General features: G+C 38.5%; 1 long non-coding RNA gene across 1 annotated transcript in view; it reads left to right on the top strand.

The window, feature by feature from the left end:
* The first annotated feature begins 346 nt into the window (after positions 1-346).
* Positions 347-13,416, top strand: part of LOC145535855 (uncharacterized) — a 245,407-nt gene continuing 232,337 nt past the window's right edge. The window contains exons 1-2 of the long non-coding RNA XR_014075516.1: positions 347-522; positions 11,990-12,123. This is a non-coding gene — a long non-coding RNA (uncharacterized LOC145535855). The remainder of the gene's footprint in view (positions 523-11,989; positions 12,124-13,416) is intronic.

Genomic DNA, 13,416 nt, shown 5'->3' with positions numbered 1-13,416 from the left:
AGTTTTTCAATTAGCTTCAGGAGCCTAAGGAAAAGACTCAAAAGAATTTTTAAAACTTTAAAGCCAAAGTGTTACCAACCCTTTTGAGTCAGGCCCCAACAAAGATCCTCCCTCCAGCCTGTTGTCATTCTAACCAATAGAATAAGATGGAGCTCTGTTAAGACAAAAAGGAAAGCTTTATTATTATTCTGGTGATCAAAGAACAGAGAGATGGTAGCTCTGTCTAGAGCACATGCTCTCGCTGAAAGGTTGTGGGCGGGGTCGCTTTGTAGGGTTCTCCGCAATGGGGAGGTGAGGGGGCTGAATTCTTGTGAGTCCAGTGCAGGCGTGTTGCTCACAGCTCCAGGTCGCAGTGTTGTGCGCAGCGATTCAGAATACGGCTCACTGCCGCCATCTTGAACTGAGGTACTGGGGTAGCCGTTCTGCCTCAAGAACTCTGTTCTGAAGTATCTGGTGCCAGGCCTCTGCACGCACTACTCCTGAGCAAGTGAAACTAGATTGAGCACAAAGGAAAAGAAAAAGGTTAGACTTTATTTTATTACCCAGATTCTATTTCTATTTCTTGGGAATTGTTAATGGGCTTTGTCAGTGAGAAAAGGACTTTCACATGGGGCAAGATGTTAGCGGTCAGGAGCCAAGGCAACAGCTAGACTAAAAGCTGCTTGTGCTTTGAAGAGTTTCTGGCAGCAACTGGAATAATTGTTTAACAAAGTGACCTATGTTAAAGTCCTTTCACATACAATGTTCATTTCACCCACATAGTTCTATGGCACAATTGTGGTAAACATTTTCACCTCCATCTTACAGATGAGGAAGCAGAAGCCCAGAAAGATTAAACTCTTCTTAACTTCAAGAGCCATAGGCCAGAAATGGATTCTTGAGCAGAAGTAAGAGTGTGTGGTGGGATAGGGAGAGCTGGGCATCTAGCCAGGCCACTCCTCAGCTCTGAGGGAGGGACTTTAGAGTCTCCAGCCATCCGGGAAGGTGGACAATGCGGATTACATGGGATAAGCCTGGGTGTAAATTTTAAAGCATGCTTCGTGCTATATTCACCTGTCATGAAGAAGCTCAGGGAAGCTATAGGTTGCAGATTTCAGTTCAGTGGCTACATGAATAATTCATCAGTCATTTTGTCAGGTTGCAGCAACTATTTTTTCTCTCCCAAATGCTCAGAGCTAGCTGTGAAGAATTAACTGGCAAGAAAGGGAGTATTTGCACGCTTTGCTGTAAGGCTCAGAAGTGGCAGATGGAGAGATGTGTTTTCTTGAACTCATTTTTCTAACTTACCTGCTGTTCCTTGGTTCCGCCCTATTTGACTGCATTTTCTTAGTCATTGATTAAGTAGACTAGATTTGAATGATTTACAGTTAGAATAAGAGGGTTGCGTTGAGTCTCAGAAAATCACATTCCTATCCTTGTAAAATTTGCCTTCTCTTCCTTTATGAAAACACATCTTCTTTAGGGAACTGGTATGATCCTGAAAAGTTGCTTACACTGTTCTATAGTTTCAGCTTGAATGTGTAAAACATGTACATGTACAGATAAAATTATATAATGTTGAGGATTTAGTTTTAACAAATTTACTTTAACAAATTTAGTTGTATGTCTGCTTAAGTGTATGAGGGAATATGAATGAAACAAGATGGGCCAGGAACTGATAATTATTGAAACTGGATGATGAGTGCATTGGGTTTCATATTTTCTCTTTAATATTATGTAAAAAGGGAATGAGGTATGTATTATTTTGTGTTATATTTAAAATAATAGGTGACAAAGACCTACTGTATAGCGCAGGGAACTATGCTTAGTACTCTGTAATAACCTAAATGAGAAATGAATTAGAAAAATAATAGATACATGTACATATATTATATTAATATATTAATATATATGTGTACAGAAAAGTGATTAACATAAATTAATTATATATAGTTAAAATGTTTATTTATAAATAAATATTTATATATTTATTATATAATTAATATATATAATTAATTACTTTGCTGCACACCTGAAACTAACACAGCATTGTTAATCAATTATATTCCAATATAAAATAAAAATTTAAAAAATAAATTACTTTGCCTGGTGTTATAAGTGATATTTTATTAGTTTACCACCACCCACAATCCATGGAACTACATTTGTCTTTTTTTTTCTTTCATTTGTCTTTATTTTTAAGTTATTAACTGTATACTCATTATAAAAAAACTAAAAGAATACAGAAAATATAAACAGTAAAAATCCCCATTCACATTTCACTCTACCTGTTTCCCAACCGACATGCCTCCCTAGAAGTAACCGTGGCAAAAGTTGGTTGTACATTCTTTCAGAACTTTCTGTATGCACACATAGATATATGTTGAAATGAGTGGTTTGTTTTTTTTTTTTTACAAAAAAAGAATTGCTGTTGTATAAAGGGCAGTTTGATTTTATAGAAGGATCAATTTCTTCACAAGCAAAACATATCTCCAATCCTATAATGTAAATCAAGTGGAAAAATAGGTATCACTTAATAGAATTTTGTGTTTTGGCAAATTTTACAATAACTAGAAAGAAATTTGTCCTTTTATTAAAAGGCAAGCTTTAATGACATCAGAGAATGCAATGAATGTGTCTGAAATGCTTCCAATGCTGATTACTTTAAAGTATGGCCACCAAAAGCAACTTAAAGCAACTTTAAAAAATGATCGATGACATTTTTTAGTTGAATACACTTTCACACGCACATTTCAGAGGAAAAAGCAAACCCATTTAAGATGAAGAAGTCAGCTTGCACTTTTGGTTAATTTTTAAAGAGTGAATAGAAAAGGAATCATCTTGTGGTAATGTTTAGTTCTGTTCATACTGGTGGCAACGTAGGAATTTAGATTCATTAACTCTCACTGAATGATGAGCAGTTGAAACTCTCAATATATTTTGAAAGGATGCTCTGTCCCCCTTTTTTATTGTGTATCATCTCTGACTACCTTCCGAACCTCTCTGTCCTGTTCAGCTTTATGTAAACTTTTTGAATATAGGCTCTGTTTCTCCCAGATGCCTCATATTTACTAACAGCAATGGCGAGAAACACAGATCTTAAGAGTGACCCTTCTTTGTTTTCTTTCTGATTCACTTTTAAGGCTCATGAAAGGCACTAGGCTGACAGCTCTGGAGGCTCCAGACCTGTTTATCTGTGTGCCATGTGCAGCCTGGCACATCTCTGTTGCATTAGCAGTAGTCCTCCCTTTGCACCTGCAGGAGCCAGCATGAGGCAAACGCCAGGCTGCTCTGTCCTCAGTGCTTCTCCTGAAAGGAAGCAATTAGCCAGGATTCAGGGACAGGCCCTTTCTGTTTTTTATAACACTTATCTACTACAGCCTTCCCCCCATGCACATACACACACACTCATTTATTCACAAAGTCCCTAATTGGCTCATATGAACTGGTGCTTGGATATTGTGCTAAAGAGATGCATTTACTGAGGAAGCACTTAGTAAATATTTGCCATGTATACACCCTTGAATACACTAGAATCTGTGTAAGTGGTCCACAAATCCACATGCAGATTAAATAATAAATATATGTCATATTTATGTGTAAGGCACTAATTAATTCATAGTAATTTTTAATTCACTTTAAAAAATTATAGTAAACTATATATAACATAAAATGTATCATTTTAACCATTTTAAATGTACAATTCAGTCTCATTAATTACATTCACTATGTTGTACAACTGTTACCACTATCTGCTTTCAGAATGTTTGTGTCATCCCAGACAGAAACTCTGTATCCATTAAGAAAGAGCTCTCCACTCTCTTCTCTCCCAGCCACTGTTAACCTCTTATGTATTTGGCTTTATGGATTTGCCTATTCTGGATATATCATGTAAGTCAAATCATACAGTATTTGTCCTTTTGTGCCTGACATTCCAATCAGCATAATGTTTTCAAGATTCATCCATGTTGTAGCATGTGGAACTTCATTCCTTGTTAGAGCTGAATAATATTCCATTGTATACATATGCCACATTTTGTTTATCCATTCCTCTGTTGATAGACATTTGGGTCGTTTCCATCTTTTGGGTATTGCCAATAATGCTGCTATGAACATCAGTGTATGAATATCTAATTCTCTGTTTTCATTTCTCTTGGGTATATACCTCAGAGTAGAACTGCCAGGTCATATGATATTTCCATGTTTTTCAGGTACCACCAAACTGTTTTTCCATGGTGACTATACCATCTTCCATTCACATGAACAATGTATAATGGTTCCAACTCCTCTACACCCTCACCAACACTTATTCACCCCCCTTTTTTTTTTGGTAAGCCATCCTAGTAGATGTGAACTATGTAGTAGCTTTTTGTCCCATATTTTCTCAATCCACTAGTAATGTGTGTGTGTGTCTGTGTGTGTCTGTGTGTAGGAGGGTCTATGAAATATTTGACATTTAAAAGATACTCTCAAATTTTAAAATGTGAGGACTGCTAATTTAGATAAAACATTTTTTAGAGATTCTCCACATTGCATATTTTAGAAACATTTCATATAATCCTCACAGTAAAATTGGGAAGTAGGTACTATTGTCCCCATATAGAGAAATTGAAGCTCTGAGAAGTTAAACAATTTGAGAAACTGTTGTCAAACCCAGTTAGACCAGTTCCAATTCCCAATGAATTTTTTCTACATTATCCTAATTACCTTTCTGGATATGGACTGCTAGAGCTTGGAGGAAAGTGAGAGGAAGGCTTTTTTTTTCAGTTTTCATGTGTCTATTCTCCATGCCGTGACCTACTTGTTTACAGTGGCTTTTCTCCTCCCTATATCTCTATACCAAATTCTCTTTTATTTTGATTGAGGATTTCCCATGATAAATAAGAAATAGTCAGAAATATAGAATACTGAAAAATAGAGACAAGAAAAAAATCTGAATCCTAATTCCATGATATAGTTGTATAACATGATGTAGCTGTATAATATATACACATATATACACACACATACACATTTACGTGTATATATGTGAGAGTGTAAGAGAAATAGGGACAAAGAGAGAATTGTAGAAGTCTTTATGTTTTTATTTGGGACTGTCACTGGTAAGGGTAGACTTAAGTGGCAAACAATACAGATCATTTCCTTGGAAAACTTTGTGGAGTTTGTTTCTTCTCTCTCTAGTATTCTGTGTGTGAGTGCGTGCTCAGGCGCTTCAGTCGTGTCTGACTCTTTGTGACCCTTCGGACTGTAGCCTGCCAGGCCTCGCTGTCCATGGGATTCTCCAGGCAAGAAGAACACTGGCGTGGATTGCCATGGTCTCCTCCAGGGGATCTTTCTGACCCAGGGATCGAACTCATGTCTGTTGAAGTCTCCTACATTGGCAGGCGGGTTCTTTACTGCTAGCATCACCTGGGAAGCCCCCTAGTACTCCATAGTAGCATGATAATAATGGTTTCATTGGGAGAAGGGCTCAGAAAGAGGCTGCTCACTCTAAGACCCCATTCTCTGGTTGGCCCAGTGTGGTAAGAGTAGGAGAGGAAGTTTGAAATCTGGGCTCACTGCCCCAGGGAAGCTTGCAATGAAGTAATGAGAAGACAAGAAAACAGACAATACAATGGGGAGGCGTAAGTGCTGCTGCTCTGGGGCTACAGATAGACAATGGAGAGGGTAGGGTAGGTAGTTTAGTGGGAATTCTCGTTAGGTGATCAGCTTTGCAGCCCAGATGCTGCTGCTAAGTTGCTTCAGTCGTGTCCGACTCTTCGCGACCCCGTGGACTGCAGCCTACCAGGCTCCTCTGTCCATGGGATTTTCCAGGCAAGAGTACTGGAGTGGGTTGCCATTGCCTTCTCCACTGCAGCCCAGCACAGAGGTCTAAAGCAGAAGAAAGCAACCACTGTGGCAACTATTTACCAGTAATTCTGAATACCTACCAGGACCCTGAGTATAGCGTAGTAGTTGTAGTAATAAAATAATAACTAGCATTTATTGAATGCTTCCTATGTGATGGTCAGTGTATTGAGTATTTTTTAATAGACTTTAGTTTTTAGAGAAACAATGTTCACAGTAAACTGAGGGGAATGTACAAAGAGTTTCCACCTACCCGCTGTCCCCACATAGGCACATCATCCCCCATTATCAACATCTTCCCCTAGACTAGGACATTTGTTACATTGATGAACATGCACTGATACATTACAACCATCCAAAGTCCATAGTTTACATTAGTGCTCAAGCTTGGTGTTGTACATTCTATGGGTTTTGACAAGAGTATAATGACATGTATCCATCATTATAGTATCATGTAGAATACTTTTTGGAGAAGGCAATGGCACCCCACTCCAGTACTCTTGCCTGGAAAAACCCATGGACGGAGGAGCCTGGTAGGCTGCAGTCCATGGGGTCGTGAAGAGGACACGACTGAGCGACTTCACTTTCACTTTTCCCTTTCATGCACTGGAGAAGGCAATGGCAACCCACTCCAGTGTTCTTGCCTGGAGAATCCCAGGGACGGCAGAGCCTGGTGGGCTGCCGTCTATGGGGTCACACAGAGTCGGACAGGACTGAAGCGACTTAGCAGCAGAATACTTTTATTGCCCTAAAAGTTCTTTGTGCTCTGCCTAACAATTTTATATATATTGACTCATTTAATTGTCACAAAAACCTTATAAGGCAGGGACAATTATGACCATTTCACAACTGGGAAAACAGAGGTACAGAGGCACAGAGATTTCAAGAAACTTGCTCAACCAAGTATTCTGACTCCAAAACCCAGCCTAGCTACTTTCATTTCTGCTTATCAATACACAAATCTTTGTCTATCCTCTTATAGCTTATGTTATCGCAATCATGCTAGGTTTATAACCTGCTTATTTCACTTAACAGTATTAATAACATTTTTACCTTTTCTCCTTGGAGTGCTTAATACAGCTAAGCCTTTCAAACTTATTAGAAAAAAATGTTAGAAAATATGTAAAACAAATAAAATTTTAAATCTTCTGTAATCTTGACTTTTAAACACAACTTCAAATACTGTTTTAGTGTATTTCATTTTAAGGTGTTTTCCTCTGATCACTTATCAAAAATTTTTGCTTGATGGACATTTTGTTGTTGTTGTTTAATTAAAATCTATGTAGGTCATTTTTTCATGTAACCTCTGAACCAAGCCTCATGTTGTGAAACTTTTTGAGAACCTTGTCTACAATAACAGTCACAGTAAGATTTTCAAGAGAGTCTGGAATTTGTGATTTGGTTCACTTGTTATGCTGGGTTCTGAATAAATTATAGAGCCTGTTTGAGCCTTGAAAGCCCCGTTCACTTTGCACCTTCACTTCTCTGTTCAACTTCAAGCTCCATGAGACATTGGCCACGCTGGCTTTGCTTGCCACTTTATCCCCTCCAAACAGTGTGTGTGTATGTGTGTGTGTGTTAGTTGCTCAGTCATGTTCGACTCTTGCGACTCCATGGACTGTAGCCTGCCAGGCTCCTCTGTCCATGTAATTCTCCAGGCAAGAATACTGGAGAGGGTAGCCATTCCCTTCTCTAGGGGATCTTCCTGACCCAGGGATCAAACTGGCGTTTCCTGCATTGCAGACAGATCCTGTACCATCTGAGCCACCAGGAAAACCCTCACCAAACAGTACCTGGTACTTAATAAATATCTGGTCTCCCAGCTTTCCCTTGTATGCCTCCCCAAATCCAGATTTATGCACACCAATAAGGGTGTCATCTGCGAAATTTAAATCAGATCATGTGTTATCCTTGTGAGCCACAGCAGAGTTTTAATTTTATTCTGATTACAAGACCTTGGAAAAAGTAGGTGAGAAAGGAACCCAGAAGCATGAGTGGCAGAGTTGGCTTTGGTTGGGAAAGGCATTTCCTCAGTCATACCTAGAGGAAGAAATGTTTGGTTTGTAGGTTAGTAAAGAGGAGGAGGAGTCGTTTTTGTTTGATGGCTTCTAATTTCTCAATGAGCTAAGTGGCAAAGTTGCAGCTAACGAGGGTAGGAGGTAGAAATAGACTTGAAATAGTTGTCTTAGAAAATAGGAGAGATTTCTAAAGAAATATAGCAGGATTTCTGTGCAAGGATTCATTCACGAATTCTTTGAGGATTCATTTGAGGTATGAAATCAGGAATTTAAAAGGAATCTACTGTGCCCACGTGTAGGATTCTCTGTCCTTAGCTGCATATAGTTGTTTTTCCCTACTGACCTTCCTCAAAAGGATTTTCTCTTTGTTTGAAGCGCAAGGCAAGGATCACTTGGTGTCCAGGAACCCACTTCAGGGGGCCTAAGAATTCCCTGAACTTATATGCAAAATTTGTGCATATGTGCATTTTCTAGAGAATAGGTCTTTAGCTCTCATTAGATTTTCAAAGGAGTCTTTGAACCCCAAAAGATTAAGAACCACTGTTGAAATACCCTAATAGTACAGCCCTTCAGGACTGCCTCACAGGCGCCCTCATTGTCTCACTAATTGCCTTATAAGGAGGGCCATTAGGTAACTCACAGATAAACCCCTAGTATGAACTTCAACTCCCGCACCTCGCAACTGCAGCCACTCACCACAGTGACTCATGGGGAGAGGGGACACTGCCTTTGCTTAAAAATGCGACATCCGTCATCACCAGAAATATGGATATTCCTACCTTCATTTAAGCAGTCTCCCCTATCAATAGACATTGATGTCGTTTTCCAGTGTTGGATATACTAGGTCAAAGAGTGTGTGCATTTAAAAAACTCTGAAGAGTTGTCACCAATCTATACTTCCATCAGTGGTATGTGAACTTGCTTCTTTAACCACACTAGGAATTGATGAGCCTTTTACTTATTGCCAATCTGATAGCTGAAAATGGTGCATTGGTACCTTAACTTGTTTTAAATATGTCACCATAACTTCAGGATCTTGGATAGGCAGCGGACTCTTAGGAAATTTTATGCAAATGGTTTATGTTTCTGTGCATTTTTCACTGACCAGAGGAGGGATGGGATGATGTTTCATAACCTTCAGATTCTCCAAGGGAGTCTAGGTCTCAAAAACGTACAAACAAAGCTGGGAGGTTTTTGTAGCAAATCATTAAAGAAAAGTAGACAAAAGAAATAAAAAGGTCAAAAATGACCAACAGGAAAATTACAAAATAACAGCAATTGCCGGAGATGCCCATAGTCCCCATCTAGAGCTCTTAACAACCTTTCTTATCTGGCATCCCAAATTCTTGAGCCTGTCCCATTTTCCTTCTCTTGGGATGCTCCTGCTCTCTATTTCTGTGTCTTAAATAATGCCTTAAATTTTTTTTTAAAATGCATTTCTTACCAAAATCTTGGTTTAAAGATGGACTTTCTGGGAAGTTACCCCATGTTTGCCAGTGGCTCAAAAGATTAGAAGGTTGCGTTCAAATCCACTTGATTTTCTCTGTGTTCACTTTAAAACTAAGTACATGTGAAGTTTAAATAAAGCATGTTTACAGGGTAGACTTTTCAATTTCTTCCATTTTGTAGGATTTTCTTTCTCCATAGATTCTATTTCAATTCAAAAGAAACAATTGAATTATGTTTCCCAGAATTTTCCTAGTTTGTGGAAAGGTCTTTTAACCTTAAGAAATGTCATTAAAGAATGCTGCCATACTGATTCACGTCGATGTATGGTGAAAACCACCACAATATTGTAAAGTAAGTAGCCTCCAATTAAAATAAATAAATTAATTAAAAAATAAAAAATAAAGTGCTCAAAAAAAAAAGAATGCTGCCATAATTAAAGTTATTTTTTCAGTATCCCAGTTCCACCACCAAATACTGTTCTGTGTTCAGAAAGGGTAGTTCCATGTCCTTGTCACCTGCAAGGACAACGTCTCCTGTCATCGTGGAGGAAGTACTTGGTTTGCCTTTTGTTTACTATTGCCCTTCTGATTTTGTCTCTGTACATAATGAGGTAGGTGACAGGATCCTGGACTTAGAACGCCTGTATGGGCTAAGGAAATTGAGGTAGAGGATTTGTCTCAGGAAATCAGTGATAAAGTGGGGCTAGAAACTTAATCTTCTGATACCCATTATCTTTCTGTGAGGGAGTGTTGTGTAATAATGAGAATGCCTATCTAATGATAGGTCTTGGTTCTACAACTTCCTAGCTATAGGGCTTGTTGTAAGGTATGTAGCCTCCATGGGCCTCTGTTTCCTCATCTATAAAATGGAGATCATAATGCTTACTTTGCAGGGTGGTTGTAAGGATTAAAGGAGATAATATCTGCAAAATGCCTGGCACAGAGTAGATAAAAAGATTGGTCCATTCAAGCATCTCTCCACGCTACAGGGAAAATTTCAATAAGGAAAGAAAGAAAGAGGCATGAACATGTTTTCATTTTGGTAGGGAAATGATAGAATCTGAGATTCTTTGGAGCTGGAAGAGCACTTAGAGATCGAATAGTTTACTAACTTGTTTACAAAAGAGGAAATAGGCCCAGAGACGGCTATGACATGCCCCAGTTCTCAAGCTAACACAGAAGGCCTGGTAAAGACACTTACATTTAAGAAAGGAATACCATTTTTAAGGAACGTTTGTTTCAGAGGTTGTCTTAAACATTAACTCTTTCAAAGTAAAAATGCATTTTGTGCTAAAATAAGAATCCCCATGCTTAAAGCTCATGGGATAATGAATGTAAACCAGTTACATTTAAGGTAGTACCAAAGTAAAATACAACAAGGTGGGATTCTTTTTTAATTAAAGGGTAATATATATTTTGAAAATACAATGGAGCACAGATAATGAATAAATACATGAGTACATGTAGCGATTACAATGTATACCACATTGCTAACTTCCCTCACAACTGATGAAATAAACGGACTATCAAAATATTTGGGGGACTGTCAGATAAAATTTCACTTAAATTATTTCTTCTAGAATTTTTCCCTATTCTAGATTAGTTTTGTTTGTCTACCATAAGAACAAAAATAAGCTTAATACATAGATAAATGCTTGTCTTCCTAACACTACAAAAGAAACATTTGTTCCCCCAGATAACTCTTAAGTAAACTGCTGTCAAAACAATTAGTGTTATTTTTCTATTATCCTCCTATTTGAGAGTAAATAACCAGTTCATGAATATGTTAATTATCTAGTAGGTGGAGAAGATAAGGAGGGCCCAATATCTCCAGAAGCAACTGATAAATCATCAATTGCATACAAAAACACAAGAGAACTGGCTCTAAGCTGGATAGAGTATGTCCGCATTTCACCAAGCCAGGCTGTGATACTTTAAAGAGAACCAGAAGAGAAGTGACAATGTTTTGACAGAATTAATCACAAATAAACCTTCATTTCTGAAAGGCTGCTGCAATGAGAGTCTCCCAGCTAACCAAATATTATATACCTTTATTTTACTGCCAACAAAGTTCTTTTATTTTCACACTGTTTAGAATATACATTTTACAATTTTGTAATGGTCATTTTAAAGAATTGGGGAAGTGAAGCTAAACCATAGAATATGCTCCGTTAAAAAAAAAAGCAGTTTATGGTATTAGTGCTGCACAGATATTTTTTCTATAAAATCATGTTTTAAAAATAAAGGATTGTGCTTCTTTTAAGCTTAATTTACCTTTAGTAATCATACTCAACTTTTGGCAGCTTTGAATGTGCCTTTAGAAATCTCTGGCACAGAATTCTTCACCATCCACAGTGGTTAAATGTTCTGCTGAAAGGGAACACATTTTGAGGGGGGGAGCAAAGCTGGGGGTGGGGAGAAAACACAGAAAAGTGCTTTCCCTTCCTATTTTGAAGTGGCAAGATGTATTTTTCCATATTAAATATTTTGAAAAAGTTGAATGCAGCATTGTGCTGGATAATTAAAATGTAAATTTCAGTATCTATGCTTGCTTTGTGATTTTTTAAAAATACATTTAAGTTAGTTGTCTTTTAAAACATGTGGTCAGCTGTTGTATTCACATATGGTCAAATGATCAAAGTCTGAACTCCTCTCTAATTGTCCCCCCGCTGCTCGTCTGCTCTGTCCGTGATCAAGGCCTCAGCAGGTGATGAGAAAGGCATGAGAACAGGCTGGAAGGAGAATGAGGCACCGAGAGGCCCAAGCTGAAAGAAATAAAGACTTCCAGTACATCACCCTGACAGTAAAGAGCGAAGGAAAAGTGACGTCTGGTTAGTAGTGCTTATATATTTTTTTGTTCGCCAATCTGCATACATTTTTTCCCTAGCTAAATGCAAATGGAGTCTAGCCCGCTCCCAGAGACGGAGCCCCACACATCAGCGCCTCCACCGAAGTGTTGCATTTGTTTACTTGCCTCGGGAGGAAGCTGCTAAATCCCACAGTTTATAGTATTTCGCATGTTTGTGGAAATCATTGCGATTCTTTTCACTTCTGCTTGTCATTGTTTGCCTAGAGTTCACTTTGCCAGATGGCGCTTTATTGTCACTAGTGGTTACACCTCGCTATTGGATCAGTTCAAGACCAAATGGTGTGAAGAGCTTTCATACTTAGAGGATTTAGTCAAACATTCATTCTCTGCTATTCAGGCCGCTTGAGCACTAATTCATAAACGAGCCGGCTGACCTAGGAATGAACGGAGGAGAAAAGGGCCCAAGTCTTTTTTCCCTCTAAATTATTAATTTGCCTTCTATTTACAGTCCAAATTGGAATGAATCATAATTAAGCAGAAGTGTCTTGCATAAACACACGTAAGATGCTAAGGCAGGGGTTGCTGGGGGGGAGGGGTGGTGGAAAACAAGATAGCGCGTTATGTGAATTCTGCCAGAGCTTAAGGGAGTTTGTCACACAAAAATACAACCCATTCTTTCCCAAGTCCCGATTCCTGATATTCTGTGGTCCCTTATCTACTAGCCAGTGCTACCAGCACAGGCCCTAAGTGATTTCATCAAGTTTTTTTCCTTGAAAGTTTTGGGATATGAAATATTTTCAAAAGCGAATACCTTTCAAATGTGACTAGGTTTTCAAGGTTGGGGAGGGCCCTTTAAAATTCAAGGGATTCCATTTATCTTATGTAATTTCTAAAGGAGCTTTGGAGAGCCTGGACAAATTCTGGGTGGGTGGAGTTTTCTGCTTTAGGATTTGGGGAGTTTAGGGCCCTGAGATAGGTGGCATCATACCGTTTGTTTGTGTTTTTAACAAATTGATGTGCTGGTCGCCTTTGTGAAGGCAAATTTTGTTAATGAATCTCTTGGCGGCTGCTCCAAGCTCTGGAACTTGTCTTCCTTTCTTCATCAAACCTATTTAAACAGCCGAGAAGATGGTGTGTGATGCGGTGAAACTAAGACAAGGGCAGCAGGAAAAGGGTTACGCAAACAATGACTCAATTGCTTTGCCTAATTTTGTTTCTTATTAAATATGAGGCCCTGTAGTTGTTGCCCTAGTTTTCTTTTTCCGCGGGATGGGAGTATCGCTTTACCTAACTATTCAAAGTGATCTTGAAAGGA

Source organism: Giraffa tippelskirchi, chromosome X (assembly GCF_054371585.1).
Source record: "Giraffa tippelskirchi isolate mGirTip1 chromosome X, T2T-mGirTip1v1.2.pri, whole genome shotgun sequence".
NCBI lineage: Eukaryota > Metazoa > Chordata > Mammalia > Artiodactyla > Giraffidae > Giraffa > Giraffa tippelskirchi.
This window is presented reverse-complemented; position numbering and strand designations above follow the sequence as displayed.